Here is a 23,480-nt window from a genome sequence, read left to right as displayed (position 1 = left end):
ACAAACAGCATAGTTTCGTAGCTGCGTTCACATTAATGGCCTTCTCTGAATCAGGACCTCTGTTACTATCTACCTGTTTATATGTATATATTTTATTACTGCCCTTTAAAGACAATTTTGTCATACATCTGTATACACATTAATGTTTATTTAAACTTAGTCAGCAACATGTAATGGGAAAATGAATATAGCTGATCTGATCTGACTCCCTGTTTAATTAACACTCCCTACTGCATTTATGATAACAGCACTGCGACGGAGGTCGCAGGCTGTTATCACCATCGTGACCATCGGTGATTGATGGTCACGATGGTGGATGGCGTTGGGCCTCCGGCCAGCTGAGTAAGCCTCAGCTTACTCAGCCAGGCCAGCTTGCGAGCCCAGGACAATGCATTGATCAACGCAGATGCTAGGCTGGCCACTCCCAAAAAATGGGGTGGACATCCCCCTGTTTCCAGGAACACAGACTGTCCCCGCCCCCATGCCGCCCCTTAAATGCCTCTTCCTGTCAATCAGGCAGAGGTATTCAAGGGTCTGCGTGCATCTACACAGGACCCATTCTGCACACTCTTGTGCATTGCTGAATCACGCCCTGTGTCCTTCATCTGCAAAACTTAGTCTTTGCTGTTTGGAAAGTGATATTAAGGCCCGTATTCAATTTGAGCCAAGCCGTGATACTTTTTCGCCTCCCGGACTTTTCGCCTACTTCACCTGTTTTGCAGGTGGAAAAGTATTGTGCACGTGCCCGCGTATCGCCATACTCAATTTGAAACTAGGTGAAAACGGGACCCGGCGAAATTTAAACAAGTGGAAGGTCATGTCAGATTTGGGGAAATCAGCCTGACACCCCCCAAAAGATTCTCTGACATGGAGGTTCACTATAGTACCCCCAGATTTGGCTTGCTGAAGGCATTTGGTGTTTTTAAATGGGTTCAATAGCTGCTAAATAGCGTTTTTGTATAAGTGGTGAAGAATAGTATTCTGGACGTTTTTTTTGCAGAAAATAACTTTTCCAAACAAATTTGGGGTACTTGAAAATGGGGGTCAGCATATTTTAAAGTTGCTAAAGTGAAGTTGAAAAAATTGTGAAAAATCCACCTGCTGCAATCATCTGCAATAAAAAAACATATGGGGCATACTTGGGGACCCCCCATAGTCAAGTTCGCTAGTTTTTAACTTTGTCACCCAACATTTTTTTTTTTGCCCCCAAATTCAAAGTGATTTTTTGGGGTGTCCTTAAGTGTTTTTTTTTTACATTTGACACAGTTTACCTTTGGGGGACTGACTGAAGGCTGCACGGGGGTTCCCGCAATGTTGCACCCCAAAACCCCAATTCTGCACTTATTTCCGCCTGCTATTCATAGGCAAAACTTTTTTGCCACTTACATTGCATTGACTTTCCGCCTAGGTGGAAAGTCTTCCAAATTGAATATGGAGTAAAATCAAAACAGGCAAAAATTACGTCATCGGTGAAAAGTTTTCGCCAAAAACACGCGGAAACGGCTTTTCGCTCAAAATTGAATATGGCCCTTAATGTTCTATTATTGGTGAGGATTGTTTTTTTTTTATGTAATTCTTGTGTTGTTTTTTTTTTTTTTTTTCAAATAGACCACAAACCTTTACAGAAAGTTTGTGTAATAAGCAATATTGCCATATACTGTATGTCCATGCTCCATCTAGATGTAATTAATGCATAACACATGTAAAGTTCAACATCCAAATTTAAAAAATTGAAAACTAAAGGCAAGAATTGGAAATAATTGTGCTAACTGAATCCAAAATATCCAAAACCAAACCAAAATATCCTTGTTTCAGGAGTTACATGAAACATAACTAAGAATCAATTATACACCATGCTCAATGGAAGTGTTTATTTTGTTTATTTCTATATTTATAGAGCTTATAAGGATGGACAGGCTGAACATATAAATATAAAAAGCACCAGCAATGATCTACTGTACATTTTTATATAAAAAGGATCCAATAAAAAACAACACATTTTAATTTCTACACAAAATTGTCTCTTCAGGGGGAAATGTATTAAGCAATTATGTAATTAAATTGTGACTCTCCAGAATGTTTTTGGGAAAAGCTATTAAAGACATAACTACAGGAAATTCGCTGCCTAACTGCCATTTTCAAACCTGATATTTTTTTTTTATGCTTTGTTCGTCATGTGTCAGCTATTCTTTTGGTTTGCCTATGATTTTACTGTAAATTTCTTATCCTACTCTTATTTGGTCACACTCACGTTGTTTGAAATGTATCCTTGAATATTGTAGGATGAATATTTAGAGTAATATTCTTGGAGAGTATTCAGAGTCTCTGATATCTGACAGTGGTGCATGTTACGTGGATAACATTTAGACTTTGTGTAAGTTGTGTTTATTGCAGAGTGAGACTAAAAATGACCCCGTTCATACCTCTGCCTAAACACTGTGGGCATTCTGTAACACATAACCACACTGAGATTCATGAAGGGAAGATCTATAGATGGGGCTATAATGGCATATAAGGCTGGGCATGAGGCAGCTCTGGCATATAATGGGCATGTGGAGGAGAAGTGAAGGCATTTAAAGGGCATGAGGGGACTGTGGCAAAAAAGGTGCCTATGGAGATGATTGATTGCATAACGTGCAGGTGAAGGATATGATGGCATCTAAAGGGACATGAGGGGACTATGGCAAAAAAGGGGCCTATGAAGATGATTGCATAACGTGCATGTGAAGGATATGATGGCATCTAAAGGGGCATGTGGAACAGATAGCATATAAAGGGGCATATCTGGTAATCTAATGCCATAAATCCATTTTTCTGTCTTTATTAGATTAGTAAGAATATGACTTGATATCTGAAAAATTAAATGGTTATAACTCTATGTATTTTTTTTGGAACCATGCCCTGCTGACCGGGAATCTGAAAGTAAACAGGGTGATAACTCTATGTGTTCAGGGTCAAGTCATTAGATTTACTAAGTTGTAGTATCACAAACTGGTGTGAAACACATTTGATATACTGTGTGATAAAAGACCTGGCTCATACAGGCCAGGATGCATAAATCACTCACCATAAGCCTATTGGAGCCTAGGAAAACTCATGATGTGGCTGCGGCAATGCTATGTATGACTAAGTTGGGAAACCATATAAGACAAAAAACTTAGAAAATAAATACTACTCACACAGTACACACAAGAATCGCTAACAGCAACTGAAGCAATGGACTATGGGCCTGATTCAGAGCTGAACGCTCTGACCAGAGCACTCGCTCTGAATCAGGGCCCTCCTCCATGAAGATGGAGCGGCCTCCAGCCGCTCGCATAGCTGTGGGTGACCACTCACAGCATATGCGAGCGGCCAAAAAGATGGTCGCGATGGTCTTGACCATCATGACCATCGGACTTGCGACGGAGACCCTGCGGTAGGGTCTCCCTGCCACAAGCCCTGGAGTGATTTTGGCTCTATCAGAGCCAAAATCACTCCCACTGACATCACTAGTGATGTCAGTGGGGCCGGCTTCAGATGGTAGGCGTTCCCATGGGAACGCCTCCGTCTGGCAGGCACGCCCCCAGCACGCCCACCAAAGGGGGCGTGCTGTCAATCAACATCGACAGTACGCCCCCTTTGGTGCGAGACCCGGAGCGTTGGAAAGCCCATCGCTCCCCGGGTCTCGCGAATGCACACGATGGAGCTCCCTACGTCGTGCGCATGCGCATTGGGGAACATCGACCCGCTTGCGAGCATACTGCCGCTCGCGAGCGGGTCTGAATGACCCCCTTTGATCAGACATAAACACATACAACCTAAAACACTCACTAATCAATAGATAACTTGCAAAACTTCACTATCTCCTGGAACTCCTATAATCTTATAGAGGGCAAAAACTAGACTTATATAGTGCAGGTGAGGTACAGTTCAATTCATGTCCATTTACAGTGACTTGAAATCTGCCAATCAGAATTTTTGTGGGAGTTAGGCACTTACCCAGATGGTTAGGGTTAGGGTTAGGCACCAGGAGGGAGGGTTAGGGTTAGGCACCATGGGGAGGGCTAGCGTTAGGATGAAGATTAGGGCTTAAAAACAAAAATAGGTTGACACATTTTTTCTTCTTTTTTTAAGATTTGGGTTAGGTTTAGTGTTAGGCACTTATTGGACGGTTAGGGTTAGGCACTTACCCCCACGGTGAGGGTTACACACTTGCCCAGATGGTTAGGGTTAGGCACCAGGAGGGAGGGTTTTGTCGACCATTTTTGTGTCGACCATTTTCATGTGGAACTTTTGACCCTGTTGACCTTTTGTACCGTTCAAACTGTTTACATGTCTAAATTTAGTGTGTCTGACTTTTGTCTGTGTCGAACTTTTATCCTTATCTAACTATTAACAGTCTAACATCTGGTGTCTGTCTGGTGTCTAACTAATTACCGTCTATCTCTTATACCACACCCCTGCTAGCCAGATGCAGGGCCCATGGGGTAGTATTGGCCCAGCCCCAAGGGCCCTAGGCGACTGCACCGCTTGCACACCCTTCCCTATGAATCCTGGTGTTATACAAATTCCATCCATGCCAGTGAAAAGAAGACTTCTATACCGACAAAATTTAATACATAAAAGCCTGTGGGCCTGATTCAGACCCGCTTGCGAGTGGGTCGATGTTGGCCAAGTGCGCATGCGCGAGACCCAGATAGTGACAAAGGGGGCGTGCTGTCGATGTTGAGTGACAGCACGCCCCCTTTCGTGGGCGTGCCAGGGGCGTTGCTGCCCAGACAGAGGCATTCCCATGGGAATAGCAAATTTAACATCAACAGCACAAGTTGTTTGATCCAGTAATGGCTGTTTTATCTATCTTGGAGTATATACATTTGTGTATTTTAATAAATTGTTATCATTTTTAGTTGTTTAATACACATTATATTTGTTTCATAGATCTCATATTGAAGGTTTAAGAATTATTTAACTAAAAGCACTGATAATATGCATATTGCTTCTATACTATCTCTTTAGGATTTCCTTACACATGCCAGCAGTTTGGAAGGTTTTGGGCATGTTTGAGACTGCCACCCTTTGTTTTGCTGGAGGCTTGAAACTTGCAACAAAAAAAGCGGCTTGATAAATTTATCCCGAGACTGTATTTGAAAATAAAAAATTCTATGAAAAGTGAAAAGCAACAAAAGGAACAAATAAACATTCATAAATGCCTTTTTTCCTTCTCAAAGCTTCTTTTTCATTTACTATTTTGTTTTAACCAGAAATAAAAGTTTTGTGAATCAATTCTACAAAAATAGAACCATTGGTCCAACATCACAAATCATTCCAAGTAGTCAATCACTGGAGGTTTGTGATTTCTCTACAATACATAAATTCAGAATTGTTTTGGGCAAACCAGCAAAGAAAATATTGTAGAGGTCTCAACAATAAAATACAGTTTTGATTATATAAAACGGTTGTTTTTCTGTTTTGTTAATTGAAATAGACTGTATATTGTTTCAGATAATTTTTTTTAGTACTCTGTTACTAACTGCCTGTTTGTATGTATTCATTTTATTATTGCCCTTTAAAGACAATTTTCAAATATATCTGTATCCACAGAGCAGAAAAATAGAAAAATAAATCTCTTTTTTGGGAGCGCTCTTTATATATTCAATTAAAACTTCCCTTATATTAATAAATCTAAAGTATTCAAACCGATATAAAATCAATAGAAAACAAAGAGCTCAAAAATAGAATAAATGAAAAGCAGCTAAAATATTTCTTAGCAGTATAGATAAATTCAGAAGTGCCAATACGTCATATACTGTACGTAATATTGCAGCAATCGCAGCCAAAAATAAAGACTAAGGGGTACATTTATTAAAGGTTGATTTGGCATTTTGTGTGATTTGAGATGTGATTTTCATTCAATTTGGATTCGATTTTGGTTTTGAGTATTTACTAAAGGCCAAATCGCATGTAAAATTGGACTTCAAATCGATTTTGTACTCAAATCACCCTCAAATCGACCATTGGAAAACATTGGTATTTTTACATAGCTCAACACACAAAACCCTTATTTACTATCATTCGATTTGAAATCGTCCTCAAAATCGGACTTCAAATCACTCTTCAAATCCCAAAACAATAGACCTGCTTCATGCTTTCGATTTGAGCATGAGCAGGTCAGATTGACACAAATACATGCAGACATCAGTGAGATGCCTGCATGTATCTCACTGTAAAAAGCAATTAAACAGTTAAATCAAGAGTAAAATTGACGTGAGGTCCCCCCTTAATCAGAACCAGACACGGACTTTGCCAACCAAGTTCTGGTTGACTAAGTACAGGGAAAAATATTATGTAGGGTCTCCCTGTACTTAGTACAAACAGCACTGGGCTACGGGAAGCAGAGCGGGTTCTGGATTTACAGGGAAAAATTTGCGTAGGGTTCCCCTGTAAGATCCAGAACCAGTCCAGGACCCTTTCTAATTGGGGACTGATGCAACAGCCAGTTGAGCCCTATCAACGGGCCCCCCAGCCGCAGCATCAACCCTGACCGTTAGTCAGCCCAGGCCAGGGATCTCTGGGGAGTTGTGGACCCCTTCAAGAAAGGGGTCTCCCTCTCCAGGGCACCCTAGCCTTGGCTGATAGCCCAGGGCTATCCCCACCACCCCTAGGCGATTGTGACAGTGTGTTTTAAAATTAGAAGTGAAAAAACATTGTATTTCCAGTAGAACTACAGGTCCCAGCAAGCCTTCCCCACATGCTGGTATTTGGAGAACCACAAGTACCAGCATGTGGGACATTAAAGGCCCACTGGGACTTGTAGTTCACCTGTAAAGAACTGTTCCAAGAAACACACACACACCTTACAAACTAAAAGTTTAATACTTACATACACACTCACACGTACTCACCTATATTACCTTGAGTGGTCCCCTTCTCCAGTAGGCATCCATGGGTTACAATAATAAAATGAAATAACCGAACCCTCGCATTAAGGAGTAATCAGTCTAACCAGACTGATTACTCCTTTCCAAATGAAGCGCACAGACGTGGCTTCATCCCTTGAAGCTCCGCATCTGTGCATTCATTGGCTGAGAGAAGTCAGGCCCCGCCTCTCAGCCAATGAACGGCTTCTCCATTGTACTCAATGGTGGGAGCCACAGGATAAACTTTAATAAACCTGCGGCTCCCACCATTGAGTACAATGGTGCCTGATAATAATGCACGCCTCTGAAACGACGTTGAAACACTCAGGCACGCCTGCGTTCATACCTCCACTCCCCCGTTATTAGTGTGTGCCCCTGTTACCACCCACAAACGGCCTCTCCTGTCACTCATTACACTGGGCTGTTTTTGCTGGGCGAGCAAGCGGATTCTGATCGCTCTGAGTAGTTCACGCATGCGCAGAATGAAGCGTACGCAAGCGCGGTTGCTTACCATCGGCCGTGAACGAGCGAGCGGCCGCTTGCGAGCGGCTCTGAATGAGCTTCATAGTGTAGTATAGTGGAGTGTGTTAGTCCTAAAAAGGTGGGAGGAATCTGTTATCAACAGACATTGCAAGTTCACAAGCACCCACCTCAACTGTCGGAAAAACATGCAATCCACAGAATAAGAAAGAGGTATACCCACTACTGTAATTCAGTGTGACCGCAAGTGCCTGGACATAGCTCTGGTATACATAGGTTTCTCAGCAGTGTCTTGCTGTGTTGCTGCTATCTCAAGGTAACCTGCTCGTACACAGAATAGAAGCGTTTAGCAAAGCGGCCATCTGCAGCAGGTACCAGCTATACTGCTAAGTAATATTTTTGCTGCTTTTCATTTATTCTATTTTTGAGCTCTTTGTTTTTTATTGATTTTATATCGGTTTGAATATTTTAGATTTATTAATAAACGTTAAGTTTTAATTCAACATATAAAGAGTGCCAACCAAAAAAGAGAGTTATTTTTCTCTATTACTGCTCTGTCAATATATTTATACTCTGAGAAGTGTACCCCCACATGTGTGATGGTGACTATGGCCCTCATTCAGAGCCGTACGCTCTGAGCAGAACGCACGCTCTGAATGAGGGCCGGTCTCCATGAAAATGGAGCGTCCTCCTGGACGCTCGTATAGCTGTGGGTCACCACCCACAGGCTATATGAGCGTGCATTTTGATGGCCGCGATGGTCGTGACCATCGCGACCATCGAAACTGCGAGCCGGAGCCTGCGGTTGAGGTTTTCAACCGCAAGCTCCGGAGTGATTTTGGCTCTATCAGAGCCAAAATCACTCCCACTGACATCACTAGTGATGTCAGTGGGCCGGCTTTTGACGGGAGGCGTTCCCTTGGGAACGCCCCCGTCAGGGAGGCACGCCTACCAAAGGGGGAGTGCTGTCAATCAACATTGACAGCACGCCCCCTTTGATCGGACACAACGAGCAAAGGACTTTCCTTCGCTCGTCGCGTGTGGCGCATGCACACGACGGAGCTCCCTCCGTCGTGCGCATGCTCAGTCCAGAACATCGACCCACTTGCGAGCGGAAGCCGCTCGCGAGTGGGTCTGAATCAGGCCCTATGTGGGTGATATGTGACATAACAACATTTATCTTGAATAGTTTGTAATAAATAAACTTTTTTTACGTTATTATAATATCTTTATTCTCTTTATACTTCCAGTGCTCTGGATTTCCCCTGCTCCCTTCCCCTGTGACTACATCTGTAGCCACATAAATATTAATTTAAAATAAGTTAATCAGCAAAGTAATGCGGAAATTAATATAGCTGATATGAATTGATTCACTGATTGATTCAGGCATTAGTTTTTTGTACGCTTAGATATACCCACAGCTGGTCCTAGGCATAGGCAGTATAAGCCAATGCCTAGGGGCACCTGGGAAATTCCTATGGAAAACTGGACAGGCTGGACATCTAAGCTCAGCTGCGCCAACTCCAGATTTGAGAAGTCCTGGCTGACAGTGGCTCTCCCCCAATGGGATGTACAGGCTTTCTCGTATTGCTGTGCGGTTGCCTTCATATTACATGACAGGCAGCGGCAGCAGAAAGTCTGCACAGCCCAGCGCTGATCATACATCTCCTGCTGCTTCCATCAGTGTGATGATGGTATAACCTAAAGTCACGTCAGCATCATTCACAGCAGAGAGCGTGCCACAGAGGGAAGGCAGCACAGGTGTGTAAATTAGGAGACACACAAGGGGAGAGATTTGATGGCTGGAGATACACAAAGGGGGGAGATATGATGGCTCACCAGTCACCTAATGTCATGAGGCCATGACCATTTGTCGAGGCTACGCCCACTTATCGGGTTCCACTTTAGGGTGTCCACCAGAATCCCGCTCTTGATATGCTTATAGACTGGGGCACCAATTTTGGGTATGTGGATGCTAAGTAACTGGACATGGGCCTCTCTGAAGGCTTGCAAAGATGCTGTGGATGGATATACTCCAATCATTGTGCAATTTCAGAAGAGCTCCAGATGAGTCATTGTAATGCATCCACATGTGACCACACTCCCCTACCACCAGGGCCTACCAGAGCCCCTAACAGCCCGGCCTATTGTCATCATATCCTTGTTTACTGCATTATTTCTTCTTTCATAATATAGAAAGTTACTATGTGAGTTTCCAGTGTCATAAACAAAAGCATGAATCAAAATCTTGTCTAAAAATATCCTATGATCTCTGCTGCAAATGAAGGGCCTGATACAGAGACTTACGTTAATCTGATGATTAATGTACATCTCCATAGTTGAGGGTTCTGCGTCTGCGCAGGACCCAATCTGTGCATGTGCAGAATGGATCCAGCAATTTCGCTCCCAGAATCCCCTAAGCAGCAGCATGATTGACATCCGGTGGCGATTAGGGGTGGAGCAGGGCCGTGCCTGGTCTCCGCTTCCTAAAAAGGGGGCGTGTCGGTCTCTTACAGGAGAGGAGTAGTCTGCACACAATTATATAATATAATAATGCTTGTACGAGTCAGCAGAAACAACAGTTAAACATCCACCAGAAAGGTATATGTAAGGATATTTAGTACCTGAGGTTCACCCAAAGCAAGTCATAAAGAGAAACAATACAAATACACTCATGCCATTGAATCACACTGGGATAAATAGGCAGAGAAGCCTCATTGCAGGTGATAGCTTCAGCTTCCCTGCTACAGGATATTGTTTTCTGCCTGCCCTGACCTATTTGACTTTGTATTTTTGTCTGTTTATTTTGTACATTACTATGGTTTGTTCTTGCATACTTCACCTTTAATATTATAGTACATTTGTTTATCCTCTGGTTTTATCAAACACATTATGTTTAGTAGTCTGCTTATTGTGTGTGGCGGCTTGTTACTTTCATTCAATATTCCCATTTTTTTTTTTTGAACCATTTTTACCCACCATTCCAGTTGCTAGGTGAAGTGTTTAGAGCACTGATTATTAGGTGAAGTTTCTATTAGCTGTCCCTTTATACAAATTCGACAATGCATAATCTCGGTCAAATTCTTACGGTGGTTCATTCTTAGGGCGATTCAATTGTTTTAACCACTGCTATTTCTTTTGGGCACCCAACAGAGCAATTCAATTGTTGTTCCATTTGGGCATGACTAGCCACAGCTGCACACTTGCAGTATCCTGGGGTTGCGGTAAGTTGGCTGTTTGGGTGCCCAAAGCAGGATTTTTTAGATGCTATATATGGCTGAACCCGATGCTTTTGGTGGCACACATGTGGCACTGGCACCCGAATGAAGCAACAATTGATTTGCTCTGTCGGGCGCCCAGAGGCATCACTTACATTGGTGGCGCCGGTGCAGCAGCTTGACTGGTTTGTGTTCTTCTGCACGCGAGAGCGAATGGGTTGTGACTTTGAGAAAGGAGCATGGCTTCATCCTGCAAAGCCACACCCCCTTATTTGTGCCAAGCTTGGGGGCATTCTTCACACACAGTGGGCTTACCCAGCATTCCAGCAGCTGCTGGGGCTATTTTGGTGTCACCCCCTCAGACGGTGTCACCCGATGCTGCCCGCATCCCCATAGTGACGCGGGCGCCCATTGCCTTTGGGCATCCAAAAAAACATTTTAATTGCCCCCTTACTGTCTACACAGAAGACCTGGCTGCCTCTAAGTCCTGGTAAGCACATAGTATATAGATTTGGGGGAAAGGCAGGTGTAAGAGGTGAAGTCAATGGTTCTGTCTCTAAATACTTGTCAACTAATATAATGTGATTCATAACACATACATTGCAAAATACTTATACTTACATCACTCAGTAGAACGTTATATTTATAGATTGCAGATTTAGTTTTGCATTCCTGCATAGTGGTGTAAATAAATGGGGCTTATTCAAAAAGTTGGGGACCTTATTGAAGGGGAAACAGAGATGCATATGCTGAAGGTCCACCGTGTTATGGTTTTGGATCTGGTTTCATGTTTGTGTTTTGATTTTGGATTGGATAAAATTCGATAAAAAACTATTAAAAACAGCTAAAATGTCCAAATTCAAAACCCGAGTTCAGTTTTTTATCAGAGTTCCAAACTGGCAACAGATCCGAATTGGGGCTCAGGACCTGATTCAGACCCACTTGCTAGGATGCGTTTGCTCATAGCTGGCCGATTTTTGGATTCTGCGCATGCGTATGCATCACAGTGCACGTGTGTGAACCAGTGCGAGAGATCGGGAAGCGTTTGCTCACTGCGCATAGACAGCCCAGCAGAGTAAGTGACAGGAGAAGCCGTTTGTGGGTGGTGACAGGGGCTGGCCATTAAAAATGGGGGAGTGGAGGTGTGAACGCCTCAACGCCGTTTCAAAGGTGTGCAAAAATTAGAACCAGCGTAGTTGTACCGTCACCTGGCTGGTTTATACACTGAAGTGCTCGCAGTGCTCGCAGTAGGGTATGGTCAGCCACAAGCGCTGCGATCGCATCCGATGGTACTTGATGGTACTGATGGTTGCATACACTTCCTGGATTTGACGTGCGCAAGTGGGTGTCTTAAGACTGGCATGGGCGTCTGCATACACAGAGCGATTGCACACCAAGACATAGTAGACTCTTGTGCGGGGCACCCTCCTCTTTCCCCGGTGGCCGGCAGCCAACTGACGCAGCTGGCCAGCCACCGGAGCATTAGTAGACACCGGGCACTAGAATTTGCCCAGAGTCTACTGCGCATATGCATAATGCCAAGAACATGGCCGTGGCGGCCATTTTCCGGCGTTCTGTGCATGCACTAACACCCGCCATGGGACCACGGACAGGTAAAATAATATGGGTGCAGGGTGTGCGGTGCGGGGGCCCCCTGGACCTCGGGGTCCATGTGCCCTGCGCACACTGCACCCATTATAGATACGCCACTGTACGGGTGTGTTCGGATTTCAGAAATCTGAACCCGCACATCTGCAGTAAGTATAATCTACAGAAGCAAAAATAACTCCACCTGGCTTGACATAAAGCAAATTTAGGGGTACACTTAGAACTGAGAGGTTTATTTAAAATTAGACCTGCTGCAGAATTTGAAGTTGAGCCAACCCTGATACACTGCAAGGGATACAATTGCAAACTATGATGCATGTTGCACGCACACACGCAAGCTCTGTTTTTACTCTGGAATTTACAGGTTTGATTGTTTTACATTAGCCCCTAGCAGACCAAAATGTTTTTTTTTCACATGGCTGGCAATGCTTCTAAATCTAAATTGGCCCCTGTTAATGCAGTATATAAGAGTTAGTGTTTCTTTGTCCAATGACATCTTGCTATATACTGTACAGTATGCACAGGCTTTCTACGAAGACATTTTTATAAAATGCACCCGATGAATATATACTTACACAACATCTTCCAAGTTGTTACCTTACAATGTTCAGAAAGTGAGTGCACACTGAAAATAAATGAGGTGTGGTAATTGGCAGCCCAAACTCTCTACAGCCGCAAATGATAGGCTAACTTGAAGGAGTAGAAACGGTAGAGAGAGCAGACCAATTTGCCACCTCTTAAATTGTCCAAGCTTACATACAAGTAATTGCTGAAATAAATCAGTTGGAAGAAGCCTTGAAGCAGAGCCAGGCAGGAAGTACAGTAGAAATTCTTTTTTATAGACCATTACCATCAAGTCGGCAAGAATAATATGCACTTTTCTTGGGGCTGTTTGTTCAATAAAACCAAAATAATCTAAACAAGTAATTGGATTTTAAAATGATAGAAGCACAATTTATAAGGAACCCTTAGAAGCTGTATGGTATGTACTTACCATCTCCCATCTGTAATCTGTGTTATACAGTACTGTATTATTGTCTCCAGATGATGTGTCACCTGCATTATTGTGCCATAATTGAATGTGCATAGTCTTAAAAATGACAGCACTTTCTTTATTCAATAGATCAACAGATATTGGATGTTTCTAAATAAGAAATGTTTCATTATCAAGTATGTAGGACACAGGATTGCCTATGGATTTATGTATGCATTACACATAAGCTATTATTATTATTATTATTATTATTATTATTATTATTATTACTATTATTACTATTATTATCATTATTAAGAACAACAACAACAACAACAACAATAATAATAATAATAATAATAATAATAATAATAATAATAATAATTAATATCTGTATGCATAACAATATTTGTAAAATAAAAAGTAAATTTGAGGTCCTTTTCCATAATTTAATCCTATATTTTTGAAAAATCAAATATCAACAGTGAAGCATGAGTATAATGTATAGCCGATAAAATGAACTATAACTGTAGTAATCTCTTTCTGTCTCACTCGCAAAATATTGTGTAGACAAAGTCAAAACTGCAGGAAGGGACGGAAGATTTTTTGACACTAATCCCTTTGCTACAAATCGAAACCAGTCAGGAGTCTGTCTTGAACGTTGCATCATATTTCAAGCTCAATGATGTTGCAGCAACTTTCTCAGGAGCACAGTGAGCACTGTACTGCAAGTACATGGCATACTCACATTTTCATTGTACTGTACATAATAAGTATTTATACCCAACCAAAAGATGTCAAATTTAAAGTAAGTATACCAGCCTCCCAGTAAAACGTCCATCTAACCTTCCTAACAGGCACGTGTGTTAGTGGGCAAACAGGGCTAGCCCCTTGTTCACTGTCTTAGTGATCACAAAACATTGCAAACATGAATTACTGTCTCCTAATAAGGTACAGTAATGTCTATTTATTACTTTCTTCTATGTCAAAACTAGCTTTTTCTATACTATACTATTTCTAAGTCCTCTCATTGGGGTTGGGGGGATTGGAGTAGCATCCTGATCTATATTGACTGGTGTCTACCCTGCTATACTTTATGCAAAACCAGATACCTCTACACTTATTTCATATCACCAGACTGAGGGACACTCTATCATCTGGGGTCACTGTGAATTTGCACACACCCCATAAAGCAGAATCTGCCATCATGTTCCTAAGTACCATTTGCTTAGTTTCCTTCTTGCCATCAATTATGATACAAGAGTTGCAGTTGTACCTTGATTGCTTCAATTAACATTTAACTTGCTTGATCTATTATAATACTTATTTGCCGCACTGATGTATGCTCTTTGAATATACTTTGGCTATCTTACATTGCTTTGTTTTGGGTGACCATAAGGGATGTAGTTATCTCAATACCAACACTGGAATCCCAGCAAGGGATTTAACATAGGTATCAAAATACCGACACCTATGTTAATCCCGATGAGTATACACTTAGCCAGGGGGGTGGGTTAGGTTTAGGGACCCCAAGGGGATTTAGGGTTAGGCACCCCCATGGGAAGGTTAGGGTTAGGCTAGGGGAAGGGGGGGTTAGTTTAAGGCACTAGGGGGGAGGTTAGGGTTAGGCACTAGGGGGGCAGTTAGGGTTAGGCACCCCCATAGGGAAGGTTAGGGTTAGGCTAGGGGAAGGGGGGGTTAGGTTTAGGCACTAGGGGGGGAGGTTAGGGTTAGGCACCCCCCTGGGAGGATTAGGTTTAGTGTGCAGGGAGGGGGGGTCAGGTTTAGGTACTAACAGAGCAAGGCTAGGGTTAGGCACTAGGGGAGAGGTTAGGGTTAGGCACCCCTAAGTGAGGATATGGGTTAGGGGGTGGAGAGGGGTAGGGATAGTATACTTTCCTGAGCTGTTTCACCCATTGGGCTGCCAGCATCGGGATTTGAACTGCCGGATGTCAGCTGACCATGATTTATATTGCTTTTGGAGATATTAAATCCTCGATATATTGTAGGTGCTAATTTTATTAGTCCTATTCTAATTATATTGCTCATTGAGACCATAGGGTAGATTTTCTAAAGCTTACAAGACAAACAGACAAGTAAAAGAGATGCCCCATAACAACCAATCAGATCATGTCTATCATTTTCTAGGATGCAATAATGAAATGATAACTACAGTATTTTCTGATTGGTTGCTATGGGCAACACTACCACTTTTCATTTTAAGAAGCCTTTGTAAATCAACCTCCTTGACTGCTTTTAATCTGAGTGATCTTTTCATATCATTATCCTCACAATTCTCACTTTTAGTTTACGCCCTAAGTATGGTATGGGGGAATAATCGCCATGGACTTACCCATCCTTCACCTCCCCCTAAGTTTCACCAAGCACATTTGAAGCTATTAGTGCTTTTTCTACATAGGAAAGAAATACAAATTGGTATATTTACACTAATATATTAATATGTGTTTCATGTATGTATTGTTATGCATACAGGACATTAATATTATTATTATTATTATTATTATTATTATTATTATTATTATTATTATTATTACTATTATTTGTGAATTTATATAATATAATGTTTGAAATCGTACTAAAAAATGACATTTTATACATTACCTTAAACATATGCCCATCTAGTGTTCTTTCCTACTGTCTTTTGTCTTACTAAGTTATACTTTCCTAATAGGGAGCACCTTTCCTACCCCAATCTACTATACAGGTATTGTATAGATATTTCTGTACAGGTTTTATTTGGTTTAATAACACATATACAGGTATGCATCCAGCGCAGTTAAGATCCTTTCCTTTTTAGTTCAGTGGATATATAAACAGATATTGAATGTTTATGCATAAGAAGTGTGTCTTTCTCAGCTATACAGCACACAGGTATGACTATGTAGTTATGTATGCATTTATTAATCAAACGATTATTATTATTATTAATATGATTATTATTTTTTATAATAATAGCAATAATAATCATCATCTTTATGTACTGTATAACAATATTTGTACTAAAAAAGTAAATATTAGTTTTTTTTTCTATAATCCTAAATGTAATCCTGCTGTGATTTAAAAAAAAAATCAAAAATCAATAGTTCAGAATGAGTACAAGCTATTCTTGATAAAATAAATTAGAACTGTGTATAAATAAACTGCTGGAACAAACTGAAGATCCCTTGACACTAATCCCTTGTGAGCAATCGGAACCAGTCAGGATTCTGTATAATGAAAATATTCGGATTACCTGCGCTCCTAACCAAGATGTAGCCAAAATTCTTAGTAGTGATCACAAAAACTACTGAAATGGTATATATAGAAAACAGAAAAGTAGAACTAGCGCATCTAAAAATTGGGATAGACGTGGGGATAAAGTCTTATATTATTATGTCCCAAATGTTTTTGCTGATGAAGGTGTTTCCAAATAGTTATTGTTCAAACATATTCTGACAGAGACCCCTTTCCAGAGAATCTTTCACAGTACCTGGAAAACAAAAAATGAACCACTTCTCATAGTGCAAATTAATCGTTTTCAGTTTTATATACAGGAAATGATAGTATGTAATGTGTACCCTTTTCAGGCCTGAATTATACCAATGTGTCAGCAGAAAATGATTATTAATCCTCAATATCTCCTCCTGGTGTATAGTGGAACTTCCTTTGCTTTCCTCCTCAAAGAAACAAAGTACTTCCTCTCATAGCGTAAAACTATTATTTATTTAACACATCAACAACAATCAAAAACCACCAATAAGGGCATAACCTTAGTACTTTATTTGGCCATTTACAAAGGCACAATGATCAGCAAGAAAGGATAGATGTTATTCCCGAGTAGTCAACCTCTCTCCTGGTCTTTTTGTGTCTCTGCATCAGGTCACATCCAGCAAACAGTCCCCATTCTGGCTTCTGTGTTGAAAGTTGAATCACATTTCAAAGTGCAATGATGTTACAAAAACTTTTTCAGAAGCACATTGAGCACTTTACTGCTGGTACATGGCCAAAAGATGGCAGTTTCAAGCACAACTTTGGGTAAGACACAAACAAAATTAATATAAGTCCTAAATGGTTGGTGACAAATTGTGATTTCTTGTCATAAGATTATATAAACATTAATTTAAACATTATTCCCAACATAAAGAGAGGAAACATAAATGTGATGCATGGTCATCATCATCATGTATTGATAACAGAACAAATGTGTGATGACAGAGAAAGGATGGTCAGTTGTCAGTTTTGACAATAAGACAATGCAAACATGCTGCTACCATTAACATGCCTTCTGGACATCAATCCACCACACCAACTGGTGGACCCACAGATCATGATGAGATCACTGACCCCCAGTAGGGAGTCTCAGCCAAGGATAGGGCTCCCACCTACTGCACCAAGATGTACTAACCTGCCATTCTTTTCCACCAGTAGAAAGTCCAACAGCAGCAATCAACTACAAACAAGGTCACAACAAGCGTTGAAGGGAGAGTAGTTGGAAAATATCCAAGAACACAAAAGTCTCAAACCAGGCAGATCCAGATTACATAAAGTCTCCTATCCCCCTCAAATTCACTTGCACACAAAATTCATTGACTACACTCCCAGCTTAACGCTGACATTGATTGCAGTAGCTGACAGCTTCTCATGTAACAAGCTGCCACTAGAGTTTCTATTATGTTAGAAGCCTGTGCTCTATGTGACATCATTGAGGGGACAATAAACACACTATATTAGTGTCATTAAGTCACTCTTTCATTGTTATGTAAGAACCGTTATTATTGATGCCATAGGCAATCACCAAAGTTTCTCCTAAAGGTAGCACCGGCCCTGGGTTTGGTAAACCGCAACACTGTGGATGATAAACCTTTAGGCGTGCATCTGGAAACTGCATCAGAAGTTGGCCAGTTTACAAAGCACACACTAAAAATCACTTTAGTAAATCACCCTTGCATATTGCTTAATTATGCCTTTAAATGTATACAAAAGTATGTTACAGATTAATTTAGAGGATGCTACAAAAATTATACTGAGAAGGTCAATGAATATTCATATAGGTTTTAGTCTTAACCTTAAAGGAATCTCTTGACCCTGTATTAGTCTTAACCCTAGAGGAATCTCTTGACCCTGTATGGGTGGTGAGGCCATCCATCTTGGAAGTGTTACTTTCCAGAGTTTAAAAAAAAATATTTTGTCTCCAAATTCAGACTTAGAATGTGCTTGTTCACTGCCACAACCAAGACGTGAAAGTTGTATGTAACTATATTTATACAGAATTCTTATTCAGACACATGAGCGATAAACTGCTTGCAGAGTAAACAAGAATTTTAAAATAAGGTCCGGGATGCATTAAGCCTCTTTTGGGAAAGATAATTGATTTCCTTTAGAAGAAAGTTCATGAGCTGCTTATTCTCTTTCATGTACTTTTAGTATATTAATAACCTTGCAATTAGCAGTTGTGAGCATGCAGGGATAACATGAAAGAGTGATCACACAGCTAGAGCCATTAATTGATATATTTCACGTCAGTAAAGTGGGATTTTGATTTTATATCATAGTAAATGATATACTTTAGTCAAAGATTATCATGAAGCATTGTAATCCCTAAGCACCAATCTTAAATGATTTATAACACTCCCTCAACTGTCATTAATCACGCCAATAAAAGATTGGTATACATTCAGAATAATTAATGCTTGATACAAGTTGTTTTATAGAACTTTGTCATATATTTGAAATCAAGTGCTCATGTAGATTTGGATGTTTGTCTGTTTTGGGTTTACTTCATGTAAAATATTAAATTCCATACCGTGCATACTGTAAATCCCAAAACTGTTTATGCATACAGTATGTCTGTATGCAAATACCATCCTTAAGTTGAATACACACTAGATAATAAATCAGTCGATTTGACGACAAATCGTCCACATTGTCTAGTGTGTATGCACTATTGTGCGCTCCCATGCGATGTTCATCATATCTTCTGATCTGCCTGCAGAGCAGGCAGATCTGAATACATTGCATGTGGTGCACTGCATATTAATGAAGATCTAAATGACGCATTGTTCTGTCATTCATTAAATCTAATGTTGAGCTCAACGGTATAGCTGGAACTATAACAAAGTGATCCAGGAATATGCAATAAGGAGTGCTCATGTACATTGACACTCTACTTGAAAAAGACACTGCAATGCATCAAAACACATAGAAAGAAGTGTCACACATTGGTTTGGTGTATGGCCAGTAGACATACATTACACTGCACTTACCCGGGTATCATTTTCAGTGTAATTCCGTCTTTATGGTTCGGCTGTCTACAAACCTATGTTTTTATTTATATGTCTTTAATAAATCTACCTTCAGTTTATACTACAAAGTGTATTTTCTCTGATTTTTCAGAGATAATTTTGGAAATTACCTATCCCCTTTATTGATGGATATATGAGGATTAAAGAAACCACTATGTTTGACACCAGCTTAATTAAAGTAAGCATTCATGTAAGAATCCATTACATCTTAATCTTCCACTAATCTAGTGTTTTGACAGGGACTTGAGGATCTTCTTTGAAGTCTTTCAGAAGTGTCACGCTTGTGGAGAGGATCCTTTAAGCACCAAATTCCACTTTCAGCACATTTATAAGAACTGAACTTTTATTCCATTTACAGTATAACACTATTGTGGAATTTCTCTGTTTTTCATTTACATATGAGAACGGTTCCACCATTGGAGACAAATTGCCATATATAATTCAAGTTGAACATGTTTGGAGTGCAAGAGAGGTTGTGTGTATCTTTGTTCATAAGAAAAACAAGCTCTATATAGTCTGAAAAATAATGATACTATCATAATCAAGAGTGCTGATAAAGGAGGAGGAACAGTAATACAAAATAAGGAAGATTATCTCCTAGAAGCACATAGACAGTTGTCTAATGTCAAATTCTATAGGCAATTATCAAGGAATCCCACTGAGAAATTTCTGTTGGAACTTAGAGCACTGCTAGATTTGACATTTCAGAAAGAGGCAATATCCAAAAAATAATTTCAATATTTATGCAATATGCACCCAATTTTCCCTACATATTACCATCTCCCTAAGATTCATAAATCACTAACTGCACCACCTGGGCACCCCATTATTTTGGGCATAGGGTCTATGACCATGAATTTGTCAGAATTTGTTGACTCATTTCTCCAGATACCTGTCACCTCTTACAATCCTATATTAGAGACACCAAAAATATGAAAATGTAATCAAAGACATCAAATGGACATCTTCATCTACAATTGATGTCAAATCACTGTACACTAATATTCCACACCACAATGGTATTGAAGCAGCCAGTTTTATCTATTGCAAGACTCCAGTCTAGGAGAAATGAGACATGAATTTATTTTGAAATCTATGGGTTTTATTTTGTCACATAATTATTTTCTATTTGACTCACAATTTTATTTACAACTACATGGGACTGCCATGGGCACCAAGTTTGCCCCTACTTTTGTGAACCTGTACATGGAATGCTTTGAAGACCTAATGATCTGGAATGGTCCATTTGGGGCAAACTTGGTGCTATATAGGGCAGATATATTGATGATTTATTTTTCATTTGGAAATGTGATGGGAATTTGATTAATGATTTTATTAATAACCTTAATATTAATTCATTTGGTTTGAGGTTCATGAGTTCAGCCAGTAATTCTAAAATGAATTTCTTGGATATTGTCCTCTCTGTGGAAGAGGGATACATTAACACTTGTATGTATCAGAAAGAAGTAGATACCAATAACTTCTTAAATTACTCTAGCTGCCACCATAAAAGGTGGAAAGAAAATATTCCAAAGGGCCAATATATAAGAACTGCTCTGACATTGGTACTTACCAAAAGCAGGCAGAAGAACTCACAATAGCCTTTATAAATCAATGTTACTATATGGAATTACTCAAAAGATGTAGGGAAAAAGTGAACCAACTAGACAGAGAGAGTATTGTACTGACTAAAGGTGGGACTGACAGAAAGGGATAAAGATAGTCATATCTTGCCCTTTGTGACAGAGTTCAACATTTGTAGTGACAAGATCCACAAGATTCTATGAAACAATTTCCCTCTACTCAAACTAGATAAGGTTTTATTACCATATTTAGGACCTCAAGCTTAAACAGTATTCTGGAAGACATCTAACCTTAAGAACAAACTAGCCCACAGCTTCTTTCAAAATAAGAAGAAAAATCGGAATAATGATGAAGACAATGTATCCGGTCATTCTATTGGAACATGGTTGTCTACATGACTAAAAGGCTGTTACAAGTGTGGGAAAAACAAATAAATTATCTGTAATACATTAGTCACAGGAGACAGTTCTTTTTCTCCATCTCTATGAACCAAGAATATACTATTGAACATCTTATTAACTGTTTGTCAAATTATGTCATTTATGTAATAACATGAACTTGTGGGATCCAATACGTGGGTCATACCACAAGAAGTCTTAATACTCAGTTCTTAGAGCACAGGAGGAATGTTAAAAATGGTATAATGACACACAGTCTTTCGAGACATATGTGGAATAAACATAATGAAGATGATAATGTTCTAAACATCATAGGTATTGAACATATACCTTCTACCTGTAGAGGAGGTGAGAAATATGAAACACTTTGGAAATGGGAAGCATCCTGGATTTTTGCCCTGGGGACACTTTTTCCACAGGGGCTCAATGAAAGTATAGAATTAAACAGTTTCTGATACCATTTTCATTGCCCTCCATAACCAATTGGTAGATATCAAAATTGTAATTACATGTCATGTTGAGTGTTAGATTTTTTGATCCACTATAGCATTACATGTGCAGCATATGAATCTGTATGCATGTATATGCATGTACATATATACATACATGCTTGATGTAACAGAAATCTATTATAGGTTAAATCCACTCTTTCGATGTGAATAATTCTAGATTAGATATTTTATCTCATTATTGTGTTTATATCCAACAGTGCTATGTTAGAATATGTACACACATGCATGTGCCTATACACTTTATTAGTCTTAATGGCAATGTATTTTTCTATAAATATCACCAGCCAGATGAACTGGATTCTTTATAAATCTAAAGGTCGTTGTAGTTTGAAGATATAAGAGATACAAAGTAATATAAAAATTATAAAATGTAAACATTTAAAAAATTAAATCATAAGAACTAAATAATCAGAATTGTAATAAAATAAAATGAAAATAAAAGAATTTTAAAATAATTCTAATTTGTGGAAGGGGTGGGAGTCAAACTCTGGTTGTCTCAATGGTAGACTGATACTTTGCCCCTGAACCATCTCTCAGGCATGCTGTGGTTTTGTTTTCTATATATTAAGTGCTTGTAGTGGAATATAAATATATCCACTCAGACAAATATTTTCAATAGATTTAGGTCTGTCTATTTAATGATTATACTCTGGTTTATTCAGTAAAGATATGTGCAATATATTAATATGGACACACACCTATATAGGTGATCCTGATGTGATTTTATTACCATTAGACTCCCATTGGAGGATCCAAGTTTAAAAGCATCCATAGGATCAATAGGAGATTCACCCTCTGACGAAACTGCCATCACTATCAGCAGAGAATCGTGTAAGGGCTTCCTGTATATGCTGCAAGCTGATCCTTAAAGAAAAGAGCACTCGGGCCAAGTACCGGAGTCCATGTGAGTGATTGCAACAAACACGGAGAAAGTTGCACCAAGGCTTGTCAGTGTCAAGTGCTGAGCTTTGTCTACTGCAGTCAGGCAGGTTGATGCATTCTTCATACTATCCGGCTGGTGGTAAGCAATTACCTCTAAATCACTAAGTGAGTGCCAGTTATAAATATCTGCTGCATGGACTCTGACACAATACATCAGAGGCTAATTTCATATTGCTGATTCAGTGTTATGATCCACTAGGACACACTGAACCAATCATTTGCTATAAATACAGAATTGATACAAGTCAATCAATGGACATTAAGTGGTAAATTTAAAGCACTATATCAACATCTTGAGATGCATGATTGCTAGCTGTAGCAATATTGGGGATTTAACTCCATTTCTAACCCTGATGCTAGAGACTGCTTTTTATACCAAGGAATCAAATAGTTCTATGCTATTTATCATAATAGGAGGCACCTTCTGCAGAGGTGGACTCCCAATGTTCTTATAATAGAATTTTCATCAATACCAGGATTCAGTTTGCATTATGTGTGTGTTTTTCAATCTTAATTTCATTAATTTATTGTTTTCGTTTTAAACTATTACATGCAATAAATTGT

Source organism: Taudactylus pleione, unplaced genomic scaffold (assembly GCF_031769625.1).
Source record: "Taudactylus pleione unplaced genomic scaffold, aTauple2 ptg000321l, whole genome shotgun sequence".
NCBI lineage: Eukaryota > Metazoa > Chordata > Amphibia > Anura > Myobatrachidae > Taudactylus > Taudactylus pleione.
This window is presented reverse-complemented; position numbering follows the sequence as displayed.